A 17,794-nucleotide genomic window follows, 5' to 3' on the forward strand; every position below is an offset into this window, starting at 1 on the left:
CTAATATCTAATTGACCTGCCATTGGAATTCCGTGAGTCACTCATAAAATTTTGTTATGTTATTCAGATGATATTACCACCTGATAAAATACTGACCATTCTTGATCGAATGGCATTTAAGGTGGTCTCCATTTCATCTTTGGAACGTTTGACATTTAGGTAAGAACAAGTGGGCATTGGTTATAATTCAGTCTCTGAGTAGATTATTTTAATAATCTTTATTGTCACAAGTAGGATTACATTAACACTGCAGTGAAGTTACTGTGAAAAGCCCACAGTCACCACATTCCGACACCTGTTCGGGTACACAGACGGAGAATTCAGAATATCCAAATTGCCTAACAGCATGTCTTTCGGGATTTGTGGGAGGAAGCCGGAGCAGCCGGAGGAAACCCATGCAGACACAAGGAGAACGTGCAGACTCCGCACAGACAGTGACCCAAGCCGGGAATCGAACCTGGGACCCTAGCGCTGTGAAGCAACAGTGCTAACCACTGTGCCACCGTTGATACAGCTCTCTCAACTCAGGATCAGCCTGTTGCACTTCTATGAAAGAAGGTGGCTAACCATCAGCCTCATTCTCTTTGCATTCCTTCCATCTGTTTAAGCATTCAAAAATTAGAATTTCTATTTCATCTCCATATTTTATAGATTCTTCCTCACTTTATGGGCCAGACATCCAGTCACACAACACAGTTGAGAAATCATCCAGGATGTTCTTTCTGTCATGTATCAGGCCGGGATTCTTCACTTGGGAGGCTATGTTCTCCACTGGAGATAAATTGTAACTGATTTGCGCCCTGCAATTCAGGAGCCCTCACCATGCAAATTTATGAATGGTGACAAATAGGGGGATTTCAAAGAGAATCCCGGTATTGGGCCACTATTTTGAGCGGGCTGCACGATAGCAAGGTCTCGCGACTGGTCACCACCCCTTCCTTGCAAATCACCCCCCCCCCCCGCATCGCGATTCACTCCGGATTTTCCGGACGTTCCCCCAATTACAGGAGTGACCCCACTTGGCAAACCCCGTGAGGTTTCCTGGATAGGGGGATTGCCCAGAAATCACTAAACTAAAGGGACTCCCACGGAGAACTCCAAGGAAAATGACCTCCCACAGAGACCCCTGACCTAAAGAACACCCCAGAGACCCATAACCAGAAGGAATAGTCCTCAGCCCTCACAGAAAAGCTACCTCTCTCTGGAAGCTAGAGAGCAGTGCAGTCAGGGGCAGTGAACAAAAAACTATTGTTGTAACACTCACCTGGGCATCCAATTGCTGTCTCAGATAGGAGAAAGCACCATGTGTCCATTCCCGGTAAGAGAAAAGCATTGGCCTGTGTTTAAACCCCTCAGATCCTTTAGCTGCAAGCCACTCATTCATCTCTCTAACTGGGCTGTGATTGGCAGCTTCCAAAAACACAGATGTCACCCTTGCATCATTCATCTCCCTTCATGGATGAGTACGTCCAAGTGCTGTAACAACAATTTTACCAAACATCAACCACTTCGAAGAGAGTTAAGTGCTGTCAATTTCCAGCTCAGCACTTCAAAATCACTCAAGCATGAAGGGGGTGATTGGAATGCAGGTAACTCTCTGATGTGGTTCCTTTTTGCAGACATTGTGGTTACAGCACTTAAGAGTACTGTAACCATACCCATGAAGGAAGATGAATGAAGCAAGGCTAATAGAAGAGTTTGTGGTGGAAAAGGTCAATCTAGGAAGTCTCTGTGGGTTGTTTCCTTATCGAAACGTCTCAGTGGGGGGTCTCCCTATCAAGGGTATCCCTGTGGGGGTTTCCCAATTGAGGGGTCACTGATGGGGTTCTCCCTCTTAGGGGTCTCTGTGGGCATTCTCCCCATTTAGGTGAGCACTGGGGGGGGGGGGGGGTGGTCTGGTCGGGAGGGGTGGGCAGGGTGGTGCATTATGGGTGGAAGTGTGGGTCTCGGATGAACTTTGGTAAAACTCCCTGAAGGAGTTAACCCTTGGCCCACCGTAAGGGCCACCACATCAGGTTCACATTTGGTGATACCTGTAGTCTTCCCCCCACGTGATCCCTGGCACAGAGGACCGGAGAATCACGAGGGTCCAGAGAATCTGGGGCGCAATTCTCCGCACCCGCGGAAAACGGCCGACTTTTGCGACGGCCCGACACGGCCCATTTCCCGACGTATTCACGTCCGGGAAATGGGCTAGGAACGGGGCCGCGTCAATCATGTGCGCGATGACGCCGGAACGCGGCGACGATACGAACATGCCCACGTGACGCGGCCCGACGCTGTAAAAAGGAGCGGGCGAGCACAGAAACTAGGCCAGGATGTCGGAGCTCAGGAGAGCAGCCCGCGATTCGTTGAGGCTGACGTGGAGACGCTGCTCGAATCAATCGAGCAGAGGAGGGGCATCATCTGCCCGCGTAGAGGGCATCGCCACCCTGCCAGCACGGTGCGCCAGGCCTGGCGTGAGTTGGCTGCTGCCGTCAGTGCTGTGGGGCAGACCCCTCGCTCTGCAGACCAATGTCGGGAGAAGATGCACAACCTCACCAGGGCAAGTGCCAAGAGGGTGCCCCCGGGTCACAACCATCCCTCCCCCCTTTACTTAATCACCCACCTCTTTCCCCCCACCCCCGGCACTGGGGTGGAGGAGGATTGGGGCAGAGTGAGTTGAGGGTGGTTCACAAAGTAGTCACAGACCCAGCGCTCTGGCCCCCGTGGAGAGATGCAATGGTCTTATTACAACTTGACTCCCAAACTGTGCCAGTATCTGAACGGACTGCTGATACCTGCCGTATTGTAATGATCTACCTATGTACCCTCCCCCAACAGGACAAGACCGCTCACAACACTCGTGAGTGGAACAAGACTGGAGGGGGTTCGCCCATCCTGCACCCCCTCACCACGTTTGAGCAGAGGGCACTGGACCTTGTTGGGGGATCTGCCACCCGGGAGATCGCGCAATGCGAGGTTGGCGGAGCTGCAACAAGTGAGACAACCCTGCATGACAAACACCCCCCCCCCTCCCCCATCCTCTGTCCCTTCACACACTCTGCCCACTGGAACACCTCCCCCATCCTCTGTCCCATCACACACCCTGCCCACTGGAACACCTCCCCCATCCTCTGTCCCTTCACACACCCTGCTCACTTGGACACCTCCCCCATCCGCTGACCCTTCACACCCTGCCCACTGGGACCGTCCAGCGCCCGGCCGAGCGTATCTAAATAACCCGTTTCATTCTCTTCCCTAGGACGTGATGCCGAACGACCAGGGCCGTCTGCCTCCAGGGGGACACAGGCATCTGCCCCCACCTCACCCAGGGCCGCACAACAGAGGGTGCCCGATCAGCGGGGAGCCCCATCCTCCCCAACCGAATCTGTGGAGCAGGACGCCCAGAGGGCGGCGAGAGAGCAAGAGAGAGAAATGGCCCGCGAACGCCCTGCGGCCTCTCAGCGGGCCGATGACATAGAGGAGGCGTCAACCCAAGACGACCTCGAGCTTGCGGCACTGCTATCTCCCACACCATCCACCATCCCAGAGACACTCTCCCTGTTTGGCCTATTTAGTGATGAGGCTCCTGGGTCACAGTCTGGGTCGCACATCACAGCTGAGCAGGTACAGCAGGTGGAGGTCGGAGCAGCCGAGGGCCCGGACTGGCGAAGGCCAGACCAGGCCCAGCATGCAGTTGGCTCCCAGACGTTTTCCGAGTTCCTGGACTTTCTCAACCCACCCGCACAGCCGATGCATCAAGAAACCCAGGGAAACAATGACGGGATGAGGGCTGTCTTCCTGGCTCTGCAGACGCTGTTAGAGGAGCCGAACCGCGTCCACGAGCAGGGAGTGGTGCCGCTCATGGCATCAACCCAAGCCGACACCGCATGGGTGGCATCCGTGGTGGAGGCAATGGGTCAGGTTATGCATGGCGTTGGGCTTAATGTGCACGCGTCATCCTCGGCGCTGGACAGGGTTGCCCTCTCACAGGCAGCAATGCGCCAGTGCCAACACGACATTGCCTGCGCGCAGCGGGTCTTGGCCGAGTCTCAGCAGGTCATGGCCCAGTCGCAGCACGCCATGGCACAGTCACAGCAGTCGATGGCACAGTCCCAGAAGTCAATGGCACAGTCCCAGCAGTCAGTCGCGGAGAGCATCAACCGCCTGACCCATGTGCTGGATGGCGTCGTGCACTCAAAGGTTGAGATCGCATTCCTGGCAGGAATGTCTAACTCCCTGGACTCCGTCTCTGCAAACCTTCGGATCCTGGTGGATACCGTTGCAGGCCTCCAGGACTGACAGCGCCAGGTGTCGGTAGTGCGACGGGGCACCTCCTCGCTCGCACCTCTGTCCCAAAGTGAGGCCCAGGGGCCACCGGGCTCCCCAAGGGAGGAGGTGGTTTCGGGGCCCGTCCCATTAACTCCATCACGGACGTCCCGGAATTCTCGGCCTCCCCCGTCCCATCCCTGGTGCATCGGTTGGGGAGCAGGGTGGCACAACGTCACCCGAGATGCCCGCAGAGCAGCCTGGCCCATCAAGGCCGGGTCGCCCCAGGAAACGCTTGCCGAAGGAGAAACCAGTCGAAGGGGGCGATTCGCAGCAGTCTTCCTCCACTCCTGCTGTATCATCTGGGGAATCACTTAGACGTAGTGATAGGGCCTGTAAGGCAACAAAGAGAGACACTGAGTAAGTTGGCACAGGTGAAGGGCACAGTTTAGTTGTAGGGGCTAGGGCACCTGTAAATTATTGTTCACATTAAACGCACTGTTCCACCTTACTTGTAATACCGTGTGATTGTTCCACAGCCACAGGAATCGTGATGGTGACCGAGTGTCGCTGGGGTTGACGAGCGGTGAAACTTCGGTGCCGGGTGTGCAGTCCCTTCCCCCCCCACCCCCTCCCACAGCTAGCCCACGTGGGCACGTGATGGAGTGTCCGTGATGATCTCAGCGGCCACCAGGGTGGATGGTTCAGCTATTGCCATGGGTCAGACTCTCTCTAACGATTCTGAGCTCACAGCTCTTCGCAGAGCGGGCTGTCATCATTCCACATGGCACTGATCACACCCGCTGACACAGCCATCAATGTTGTGCCATACTGTCTGGACCCAGTGGTAAGGGTGATGTCGAAGTGGAGCAGTGTACACTGAGAGGGGGTGGGGGGGTGGGGGGGGCTGTGGTGGTGGCAGCTGTGTGTTGGCCCTCTGCACGACTAGCGATGCAGGTGGTGGTTTGGTGTTCAGCGGGGACGTCGCATACAACGCGTGAACTGTGCTGCCACCAAGGCGTTGCGTGCCCGCCGTCCTCGCCGGGTCCGTCGTACCGCCTCCTGGACATCACCAGCACCTGGGTCGGCGCCCGCCACTCCACCAGCCTCCTCCTCCTCCTCCTCCTCCCTCTCCTCCTCCTCTGTGCTGGCACCACTGCCACTGGCTTCTCCCTCCGCCTCCTGCAGCAGGTCATCTCCCCTCTGCATCGCGATGTTGTGCAGCGCACAGCAGACCACAACAATGCGAGCGACCCTGTCGGCCTGGTACTGCAGGGCCCCTCCGGAGCGGTCCAGGCACCTGAATCTCATCTTCAGGAGGCCAAGGCAGCGCTCCACCACACCCCTGGTTTCTGCATGGGCCTCGTTGTATCGGGTTTCCGCATTGGTCTGAGGCCTCCGTATAGGCGTCATCAGCCAAGACCTCAGCGGATAACCCCTGTCGCCTAGCAACCAGCCCTCAGCCGGGGGGGGACGTCCCTCAAACATCACAGGGATGTACGACTGCGCCAGTATGTAGGAGTCATGCACACTCCCTGGGAACCTTGCACAGACGTTCATGAACGTCATGTGGGGGTAACGTACCACCTGGATATTCATGGAGTATGTCCCCCTCCTGTTTGTGAACACCTCCCTGTCCCCTGCAGGCGGGCGCATGGGGACGTGAACACAATCGATTGCCCCCTGCACCATCGGTATCCCGGCCACGCTGGCAAATCCACGAGCTTGTGAGTCTCTGAGTTGCTCGGTCCTCGGGAAAGGTGATGTAGAGGTCCGCGATGGCATAGAGGGCGTTGGTTACATCCCGGACGCACCTGTGGACCGATGACAGGGAGATCCCGGAGAGGTTCCCGCTCGGAGACTGGAAGGAACCGGTCGCATAGAAGTTAAGAGCGACCGTCACCTTGATGGCAACCGGGATCGCGTGTCCTCCCCCTGTTCCACGTGGGGCAAGGTGCGCCACGAGGTGACAGATATGTATCACCGTCCGCCTACTCAGCCGGAGTCTCCTCCTGCAGGTGATGTCCGTCATTGTTAGGAAAGTGATCCGGGCACGGTACACCCTCGGCCTTGGTCGTCGCCTCTGGCGCCGTGGCTGCACCCTCACTCTCTCCTCCTCCTCCCCCTCTCTCCCCCCCCCCATGCTGCTCGACGACTGGCAACTCCTCGGCCCTTCCCTCTGCTGCTGCAGCTGGCCCTGCATCCGCTACGGGTTGTGGGTGTGGATGCTGCTGCATCTCCAAATCCAGTGCAGCGGCCCCAACCACTGCGCAGAACATAGCCGTTCTGTTCCCATGCATCGTGCTAACCTACAGAAGGGTGGTGGGGGCAGAGAAACGGGACATGTTAGACGGAGGTTAGTCAACACCTCGGCAGCCGCCTGCCACGGGATACCTGTGTGTCCCGGTGGCCTGGTCGCGCTGCTGACACGCGGGCAGCCTAACCCCTGGTCACTTTCTGCATCCAACGGGCAGTTAACTACGTCCTCGTGACCGTCATGCCATGGCATGGTGGCAGACATTTTGTAACGGGGTTGGACGGGTCACTCGCTCACTCCCTCCCCACTCCCCCCCTCCGTCTCCCCACTCCGTCTCCCCCACTCCCCCCTCAGTCTCCCCACTCCGTCTCCCCCACTCCCCCCCTCCGCCTCCCCCACTCTCCCCCCCCCGCCTCCCCCACTCTCCCCCCCCCGCCTCCCCCACTCTCCCCCCCCGCCTCCCCACTCTCCCCCCCCCCTCCCCACTCTCCCCCCCCACTCTCCCCCCCCACTCAGTCTCTCCCCCCTCCGTCTCCCCGTCTCCCCCCCACTCAGTCTCTCTCCCCCCCTCCGTCTCCCCCCCTCCGTCTCCCCCCCTCCGTCTCCCCCCTCCATCTCCCCCACTCCCCCCTCCATCTCCCCCACTCCGTCTCCCCCACTCCCCCCCTCCGTTCCCCCACTCCCCCCCTCCGCCTCCCCCACTCTCCCCCCCCCACTCAGTCTCTCCCCCCTCCGTCTCCCCGTCTCCCATCCACTCAGTCTCTCTCCCCCCCCACTCAGTCTCTCCTCCCCCCCACACTCAGTCTCTCCTCCCCCCACTCAGTCCTCTCCTCCCCCCCCACTCAGTCTCTCCTCCCCCCCCACTCAGTCTCTCCTCCCCCCCCCACTCAGTCTCTCCTCCCCCCCCACTCAGTCTCTCCTCCCCCCCCACTCAGTCTCTCCTCCCCCCCCCCCTCAGTCTCTCCTCCCCCCCCCACTCAGTCTCTCCTCCCCCCCCCACTCAGTCTCTCCTCCCCCCCCCACTCAGTCTCTCCTCCCCCCCCATCAGTCTCTCCCTCCCCCCCCACTGCAGTCATCTTCCTCCCCCCCCACTCAGATCATCCCCCCCACTCAGTCCTCAGTCTCTCTCTCCTCCCCCCCCACTCAGTCTCTCCTCCCCCCCCACTCCGTCTCTCCTCCCCCCCCACTCAGTCCTCCTCCCCCCCCCACTCAGTCTCTCCCCCCCCCCCACTCAGTCTCTCCTCCCCCCCCACTCAGTCTCTCCTCCCCCCCCACTCAGTCTCTCCCCCCCTCAGTCTCTCCTCCCCCCCCACTCAGTCTCGCCTCCCCCCCACTCAGTCTCTCCTCCCCCCCCCTCAGTCTCTCCTCCCCCCCCACTCAGTCTCTCCTCTCCCCCCCCACTCAGTCTCTCCTCCCCCCCCCCACTCAGTCTCTCCTCCCCCCCCACTCAGTCTCTCCTTCCCCCCCCACTCAGTCTCTCCTCCCCCCCCACTCAGTCCTCTCCTCCCCTCCCACTCAGTCTCTCCTCCCCCCCCACTCAGTCTCTCCTCCCCCCACCAGTCTCTCCTCCCCCCCACTCAGTCTCTCCTCCCCCCCCCACTCAGTCTCTCCTCCCCCCCCACTCAGTCTCTCCTCCCCCCCACTCAGTCTCTCCCCCCCCCCCACTCAGTCCCCCCCCCCACTCAGGACCCCCCTCCCATTCTCGGGGATGCCTTCCCCATTGTGGCCAGACTCCAGCAGTGCGCTGAGCGGTGCGCTGAGCGGTGCGCTCACCTACTCGAAGCTCTTGTCAGCCAGCACGACTGGTTGACGAACTTGAAAAGCAGGTGTGTTGGCCAGCGTGAAAACATTGCGTGATGACGTCGGGACTTCGGTCCATCCGGGCCGGAGAATAGCGGGGGGCCATTAAGTTGCGATTCTGGTCGTGTCGGGGGGGCTTTCGAGGCCTTTGCCGGGAATGCCGATGTGTAGTTTGTGCGGGGTCCGGAGAATAGCGGGAGGGCGTCGGACCGGCGTCGCCGTGAAAATATGCAGCCCGCTATTCTCCGAACCAGCGTGAGTGCGGAGAATCGCGCCCCGATGCCTGGCCCGCTAAGTGAATGTGAATGGGTCAATAGGACCACTCCCTGCCACTATGGTCGGGAGTCCCAATCAGGCAGAAATCCCAAGTGGGTTTGGCGCTGGGTGGCAGACCCGACCCCACTCTCCAGTCCCACCCCATCAGCCATAGCGCCCTTACCATTTGAATGCAATTAACAGGCTGGTACATGAATAGCCCCCTGTTATGCATGACCCCCAGCAGGAACTCCACCGGACGGGCTTCGGTCCAAATATTGACAAACACTGCCCTGGAGTGCTGGACTCCGAGATGGTCAAGGGCGTTAGTCCACTGCTCATGTCCCCTCTGCGACTTTCAACCTGCAGGGGGAGGCTGCTCCAAGGTTCCTGTGAGTTAAGAGCTTTCTGCCGAAGGGGAAGCTAAAGCCGTGAGAATTGTTAAAGTGGTCAGCAGCTGTCAATCAGAACAAGAATATTTCTTAACATTTATTAGGATCAATGGAGGGTACTTAAGACAAATTCAAGCATGAAGGGAAAGATAAATAAACAAACCTCCTGCCTATTGTGTTTAAAACATAAAAGCTGTTGATCAAAAGCTTGTTATGGGCAGCATGACAACACAGTGGTTAGCACAGTTGTTTCATAGCTCCCGAGTCCCAGGTTCGATTCCCGGCTTGGGTCACTGCCTGTGTTGAGTTTCCACATTCTCCCCATGTCTGCGTGGGTTTCCTCTGGGTGCTCCGGTTTCCAAAGATGTGCAGGTTAAGTGGATTGGCCATGCTAAATAGCCCTCAAGAGTCCAAAAGGTTAGGTGGTTACTGGGTTACGGGGATAGGTTAGAAATGTGGGCTTAAATGGGGTGCTCTTTCCAAGAGTCGGTGGAGACTCGAGGGGCCAAATGGCCTCCTTCTGCACTGTAAATTCTATGATCTAAAGGTCCTGAATTATGAAATTGACTGGATGTTAAGGAATTACTTTAAAAAACAACAGTTTTAAATGCATTGGGCTAAGGGAGCAGATGTGATGAAAGGGAATGTCTTTCTGGAATTAATCTTCAATGAACTGTCTGATCTGCCAGAGTGAGAAGGCCCGACTTCAAAGTTTAAACAAGGATGATGAATTTGAACAGAGGGCTGCCTGAGATCACAATGCCAGAACTGGTCTTCAGATTTCCCAGGGCTGGAAGGAGCAGTACATACGCGGACCCCAATCACAGTTGAGGGTTCTGTGGTCAACACCTTACCCACAGCTAGAGACCAGTAAACCCCTCACATCCTTGTGGGACACTCCCACTGCAGTCTGGCAGTGGCAGAGGGGCACATGAGCCCCTTGACTCCCTTGGGGTCCAACATACCAGGTTAGGGTGTCACTGCCAAGATGCCCTGGTATCAGAGGCCAGTGCACCATTGGCAATGCCTGGGGCATGGCCTGAAAGAGGTGGCTTAGAGGTGCCAAGTCACCCTGATGTGTGTGTGGTGTTGGCGGGGTGGGAGAGCTTGACCCATTATTCCCATGGTGCAGGTTAGCCACCTTTGATAGGGGTTTGGGGGTACTCCACTTGTCAGCGGAGGGGTAAATATTTGCATTGTGGGGTGAGGGTCCTGTCGCTGGATGCTGGGATCAGGTTACCGATACAAAATGGCGGCCAGAAACCGGTTAAGTGCGGGGAGACCAGCATGTTCGCTGCTTTACATAATTTTACAGAGTAAAGGTTTGTGAATACTACCTCAGTGATGCTCCAAGCACCAGCAGGACACAGTCGCACATCTCCCTTAAACTTTTCCCCTCTCACCTTGAAATCGTGACCCCTTGTAATTGACACCCCCACTCTTGGAAAAAGCTTGTTGCTATCCACCCTGTCCATACCTCTCATAATTTTGTAGACCTCAATCAGGTCTCCCCTCAACCTCTGTCTTTCCAATGAAAACAATCCCAATCTACTCAACCTTTCTTCATAGCTAGCACCCTCCATACCAGGCAACTTCCTGGTGAACCTCTTCTGCATCCTCTCTAAAGCATCCACATCCTTCTGGTAATGTGGCGACCAGAACTGCACGCAGTATTCCAAATGTGGCCTAACCAAAGTCCGATACAACTGTAACATGACCTGCCGACTCTTGTACTCAATACCCCGTCCGATGAAGGCAAGCATGCTGTATGCCTTCTTGACCACTCTATTGACCTGCGTTGCCACCTTCAGGCAACAATGGACCTGAACTCCCAGATCTCTCTGTACATCAATTTTCCCCAGGACTCTTCCATTGACCATATAGTCTGCTCTAGAGTTAGATCTTCCAAAATGCATCACCTCGCATTTGCCTGGATTGAACTCCATCTGCCATTTCTCTGCCCAACTCTCCAATCTATCTATATTTTGCTGTATTCTCTGACAGTCCGCCTCGCTATCTGCAACTCCACCAAATTTAGTATCATCTGCAAACTTGCTCATCAGACCACTTATACCTTCGTCCAGATCATTTATATATATCACAAACAACAGTGGTCCTGGCACGGATCCCTGTGGAACACCACTAGTCACCTTTCTCCATTTTGAGACACTCCCTTCCACCACTACTCTCTGTCTCCTGTTGCCCAGCCAGTTCTTTATCCATCTAGCTAGTACACCCTGAACCCCATACTTTTTCCATCAACCTGCCATGGGAAACTTTATCAAATGCTTTACTGAAGTCCATGTATATGACATCTACAGCCCTTCCCTCATCAACTAACTTTGTCACTTCCTCAAAGAATTCTATTAGGTTTCTAAGACATAACCTTCCCGGCCACACACACACACACGAGCCACAGTATCCCGTCAACCCAGCTCCAGGTCCTCCTTCCTATTAAAACTGCCACTGTCCACTCCAGTGAACTGAAAGCAGTTGCCCCCCCCCCCCCCCCCACAACCCTCGTCCCCCACCTTTCCCTGTCCAGCAAAAAGTAGGCACCCTTGAAATCACCCTCCTCATTCAGCCTCTCATTCATTGTCCAGCATGTCCATTTCCTAAGAACTCATGCCTTGTTTAAGATTGATGTTTTATTTGTCATTGTTAATTAACAATTAATTTTATATTTCAAACCAATTCCTGCCAAAAATATTGGTAAACCCAAATGTCTTGATTCAGTCAATTGCTTTGATAAAGAGTCATCCAGACTTGAAACATTATCTCCCTTCTCTCTCCACAGATGCTGTCAGACCTGCTGAGATGGTCCAGTATTTTCTGTTTTGTTTTAAATTCCAGCACCCGCAGTAATTTTCTTTTTATTTTGTTTCAAGTGTTGGACGTACCACAGAACCTCCATGAAACTGACGCTTTCAATTTTTTTTCAGTTAACCTGCTGGCGATTGTAACCCTCTCTCGGGGAAATTGTGGTCTCTCCAAATGTGTAACACATTACCTGGTGGCCATGGCAGCAGCTGATCTCCTGGTGGTTGTCACTGATGTGATTCTGAGGTGGCTTATTATTTATTTCCCAGTTTCGTTCCTGGATATTACTCCCGTATGTAGTTTGGTTACAATGCTCATCTTTGCCTCCACAATGACTTCAGTCTGGTTTACTGTTGTCTTCACCTTTGATAGATTTGTTGCTATCTGTTGCCCGAAACTGAAAACAAAATATTGCACTGAGAAAATTTCACTGGTCATTGTTGGCACAGTGACTATGCTCACCTGTTTGGAAAGCATTCCATGGTTCTTCAGATTTGAAGCTCAATACATCTCCAATGATCTGGAATGGTTTTGCATCACTAAAGAAGAATATTACAGTTCAATCTTCTGGACAGCTTTCGAGCTTCTTCATCGTCTTCTAACTCCTTTGCTCCCATTCTTATTTATTCTGCTCCTCAACACTCTGACTGTCAGATATATCTTAGTGGCTGGTAGAGCCCGCCGGAGACTCCGGGATTGTGGTGATGGGACGAGTCACAATGACCCAGAGATGGACAAACGCAAAAAATCCATCATTTTACTCTTCACCATCTCTGGCAGTTTTATTGTTTTATGGACTCCCTATGTTACATGTTTCTTGTATCAGCGAATTGCCTTCATGTACGCTTCAGATCCACCGTCACCCACCGCAGGTACCATCGCATACCTGCTCCAGCTCCTCAGTACCTGCACAAATACTTGCATCTATACAGTGACTCAGAGCGAATTCCGAAAGCAGCTGAAAACAGTTGTGAAATACCCGTTCACTCAGATCTACAATGCAATGAACAAAAATATTAGGCAGAATTAAAATTTATTTCCCTCACATAACTCACGATGTGTCTCAGATGAGCATTGCTATGCCCAGAGCTCAGAGGAATAGAGTTGTGCCCAGGAGAAAGAATAATTTTGCATTTTTCTGAACAAGTAATTATCAAATCACCTTTTCAAAGTTCCATTGTATCTGCTTCACGTACTCTATCAAGCAGTGCAATTCAGAACATATAGAATGGGTGATTCCGAAGCTTCGTTAGCATGAGATGTGCAATAGAAAGGAATGATCTTGGATCGGATGATATAGAATCTATGTGGGTGAAGATAAGAAATAACAAAGGAAAGAAAATGCTGGCTGGAGTAGTCTAACAGTCGCTATCCTGTAAGAATGAGAATAAAGCAAGGGATAATGAAGATATGTGAAAAGGTAGGATATTCGCCATGCTTAACTTTAAGCTTCAATTGGATTTCTCAATCAAATTGGCAGAGTTGACCATGAAGAATAATTCATAGAGTGTATTTGGGGCAGTTTCCTAGAAAACATGTTGTGAATCCAAACAGGGATCAGGCTATTTTGGATCTCGTAATATTTAGAATTTAGAACAGTACAGCACAGAACAGGCCCTTCGGCCCTCGATGTTGTGCCGAGCAATGATCACCCTACTCAAACTCACATATCCAACCTATACCCGCAACCCAACAACTTCCCCCTTAACCTTACTTTTTAGGACACTACGGGCAATTTAGCATGGCCAATCCACCTAACCCGCACATCTTTGGACTGTGGGAGGAAACCGGAGCACCCCTATGTAATAGGGCAGTTTAATAAACAATCTCAGAGTAAAAGGTCCACTCACAAACTGTGACCATAACATGACAGAATTTAGCAGTCAGTTTAAGAGTGAAAAACTAGGGTCAGAAACAACTGTACTAAACTTAAATGAGTGTAATTAGAAAGGAATGAGTGATGAGATGGCTGCAGTGGACTGGGAAAAGGGTTTTGCAAAAAAGGCAGTTAATCAGCAATGAAAATAATTCATGACTCACCACAAAGATATATCCCAGTGAGGAAGAATAATTCTCAGAAGGGAAGAAATCAAAAATGGTTAACTAAGGAAGTTAACCAAAGTTTTAAAAACCAACAAAAAATTACCAAAAATTAAATAAAAAGGAGAAGATAAACTGCGAGGGTAAATTAGCAAATTATATAAAAATGGACAGTAAGAGTTTCTTTAAATATACGAAAGGAAAGAGAGAGAGGCTATATTGAAGATATGTCCCTTAGGAAATAAGACTGGAAAAATAATCATGGGGAACCAGGGAATGGCAGAAGAATTAAATACACATTTTGCTTCAGTTTTCAAGGCATAAGACATTAATAGCATTCCATAAATACCGTGTAAACAAGGGGCACACATGGGGAGAGGAAGGGGAAATAAATACAACAGATATCGCTAGAGAAAAAATACGAGGGAAACTAATGGAGCTAAAGAACGATTAGTCCCTAGGACGTAGAATATTAAAAGGAAGTAGCTACAGAGATAATGGATGCACTGGTAGTCATCTTCCATTAATCATTTAAATCTGGAAATGTCCCAGAGATTGGAAAATTGCCAATGATCAATGTGGATCTACCTTATTCAAAGAAGGAGGGAGACAAAAACAGGTAACTGAATGTCTTTTAGACTACCCTTGGGAAAATGTTGGGAGTCCCTTATAAAGGATGTAATAGCAGAGCATTTATAAATACAAAATATAATCAAGCAGAGTCAGCATTTCTTCATGATGGGGAAACCATGCCTGACAAAATTATAATTGTTTGAGGTGGTAACAAGCAATATGGATAAAGGAAAACTATTAGATATAATATACTTGGATTCCAAAAAGTCAGAGGCCATAGAGCCATACAGTACAGAAGAGGCCCTCCAGCCCATCAAATCTGCATCAACAAAAACTACATTAATTCTGCACTAATCCCACTTCCAGCATTTAGCCCATAGCCTTGGATGATACAACATTTACATAAGAACTAGGAGGAGTCGGCAATTCCGTCCACTGAGTCCGCCCCACGTTTCAATTAAATCATGGCTGATCTCTTGACCTCAACTCGACTTTCCTGCCTGTTCTGCATAACCCTTGAACTTATTACTAATTAAAAGTCTGTTGATCTCCTCCTTGAATTTACTGAAAGTCCCAGAATTCACTGCACTCTGGGGTGTGAATTTCACAGATTCACGACCCTTTGAGAGAATCTGTTTTAAATCTGCTGCCCCTTATCCTAAAACTATAACCTCTCATTCTAGATTGCCCCACAAGAAGAGGCGTCCACTCTACATCTACTTTGTTAATCCCTTTTATCATCTTATATACCTCATATTAGATCTTTTCTCATTCTAAACTCGAGAGAGTATAGGCCTAAGCTGCTCAATTTTTTAAAAACTAATTTACGGGATGTGGGCATCGCTCGTTAGGCAAGCATTTACTGCCCATCAGGTGGTGGTGATGTGTTGCCTTCTTGAATCAATGCAGTCCTTGATGTGTAGGTACATCCACTGTGCTGTTAGGAAGGGAGTTCCAATGACAGTGAAGGAGCGGCGATATATATCCAACAGGGTGGTGAGTGACTTGGAGGGGAACCTCCAGGTGTAAGAGTTCCCAGTTATCTGCTGCTCCAGTCCTTCTAGATAGTAGTGATCGTGGGTTTGATAGGTGTTGTCTAAGGAACCTTGGTAGATAGTACACACAGCTGCCACTGTTTGTCGGTAGTGGAAGGTTTGAATGTTTGTGGAAAGGGGAGCAATCAAGCAGCTGCTTTGTTCTGGATGGTGTTGAGCTTCTTGAGTGTTGTTGGAGCTGCACTCATCCAGGCAAGTAGAGAGTATTCCATTCCACTCCTGACTTGTGCCTTGTAGATGGTGGACAGGCTTCAGGGGGTCAGGAGGTGAGATACTTGCTGTAGGATTCCTAGCCTTTGACCTGCCCTGGTAGCCACTGTATTAATGTGGCTAGTCCAGTTAAATTTTTCTGACTTCATAAGACAAACCTCTCATCTCTGGAATCAATTTAGTGAGCCTCCTCTGAACTTTTTCTAATGCAACTACATCCCTCCTCAAATAAGGGGATCAAACCTGTACACAATACTCCAAGTGCGGTCTCACCAATGCCTTGGAGAGTTAGGGGGAGGCAGTGGTGTAGTGATAACGTCACTAGACTAATAATCCAGAGACTCAGGGTGATGCTCTGGGGACCCAGGTTCAAATCCCACCAGGGCAGTGGTGCAACTCGAGTTCAATAAGAAAATCTGGAATTAAAAGTCTAATAATGACCATCAATTGTCGTAAAAACACATCTGGTTCACTAATGTCCTTTAGGGAAGGAAATCTATCATCCTTACCTGGTCTGGCCTACATGTAGTCAATAAAAAGATGGGCAATAAATGCTGACTCAAACAGTGATGCCAATATCCCATGAATTAATTTTTAAAAAGCAACACTTCCCTACTTTTATACCAAAAAGTCCAAAATTCAATTTCCCTTCCTTATTATCTGTTGTATGCACGCTAGTTTTCTGAGATTCATGCTCGAGGATACACATATCCCTCTGCACCGAAGCAATCGGAAGTTCCTTTCCATTCAGATAAAAAGTTTGCTTTCTATTTTTACAATCAGAATGGATAATCTCACTCATCCTTGAACTCCATCTGCCAAATTTTGGCCCAGTCACCTAACCTATGTCCATTTGTAAATTTCTTAGAACATAGAACAGTACAGCACAGGCCAAGCCCTTTGGCCCACGATTATGTGCCGACCATTTATCCTAATCTAAGATCAACCTAACCTACACCCCTTCAATTTACTGCTGTCCATGTGCCTGCCGAAGAGTCACTTGAAAGTCCCTAATGACTCTGACTCCACCACCTCTGCTGGCAGTGCATTCCACGCACCCACCACTCTCTGTGTAAAGAACCTACCTCTGACATCTCCCCTATACCTTCCTCAATCACCTTAAAATTATGTCCCCTCGTGACAGCCATTTCCACCCTGGGGGAAAGTCTCTGGCTATCCACTCTATCCATGCCTCTCATCACCTTGTACACCTCTATCAAGTCACCTCTCTTCCTTCTTCGCTCCAGTGAGAAAAGCCTTAGCTCCCTCAACTCCTTTCTTCACAAGACATGACCTCCAGTCCATTCAGCATCCTGGTAAATCTCCTCTGTCTTATTTCCTTATTGCAACTTACTATCTCACCTATTTTAGTCATGATGTGGAGATGCCAGCGTTGGGCTGGGGTGAGCACAGTAAGAAGTCTTATAACACCAGGTTAAAGTCCAACAGGTTTGTTTCAAATCACTAGCTTTCGGAGCTCTGCTCCTTCCCGGAGAACTTTCACCTGAGGAAGAAGCAGTGTTCCGAGACCTTTTTGAAACAAACCTGTTGGGCTTTAACCTGGGGTTGTAAGATTTCTTACTGTACCTATTTTAGTGTCATCAGAAAATTTGGCTATGGTACCTTCTATCCCTACATGCAAGTCATTTATATATATTGCAAGTAGTTTGAGCCCAAGAACCAAACCCTGTGGCACACCACTAGTTACATCTTGCCAACCAGACAAATATCCATTTCTCCTGACTCTCTGCCTTCTGTCGGTTACAGTAAAAAGTCTTACAACACCAGGTTAAAATCCAATAGATATGTTTCGAATCACTAGTTTTCGAAGGGAGCAGTTCTCCGAAAGCTACAGATTCAAAACAAATCTGTTGGACTTTAATCTGGTGTTGCAAGACTTCTTACTGTGCTCACCTCAGTCCAACGCCGGCATCTCCACATTCTGTCGGTTAGTCAGTCATCTATCCAAGCTAATAAATTACCGCTAATCCCATGTGATTTTTCTTTGTGAGTGCTCATGCAAGTACCTTTGAAAGGTTGAGATTTCTCGCCTATACTATTCCCCCAGACAGAGCATTCCAGACTCCCATCCCCTCTGGGAGAAAAAGACTTTCGTCAAATCAAAGCTCCTGTCCCTCACA

Source organism: Scyliorhinus canicula, chromosome 9 (genome assembly GCF_902713615.1).
Source record: "Scyliorhinus canicula chromosome 9, sScyCan1.1, whole genome shotgun sequence".
Taxonomy (NCBI): domain Eukaryota; kingdom Metazoa; phylum Chordata; class Chondrichthyes; order Carcharhiniformes; family Scyliorhinidae; genus Scyliorhinus; species Scyliorhinus canicula.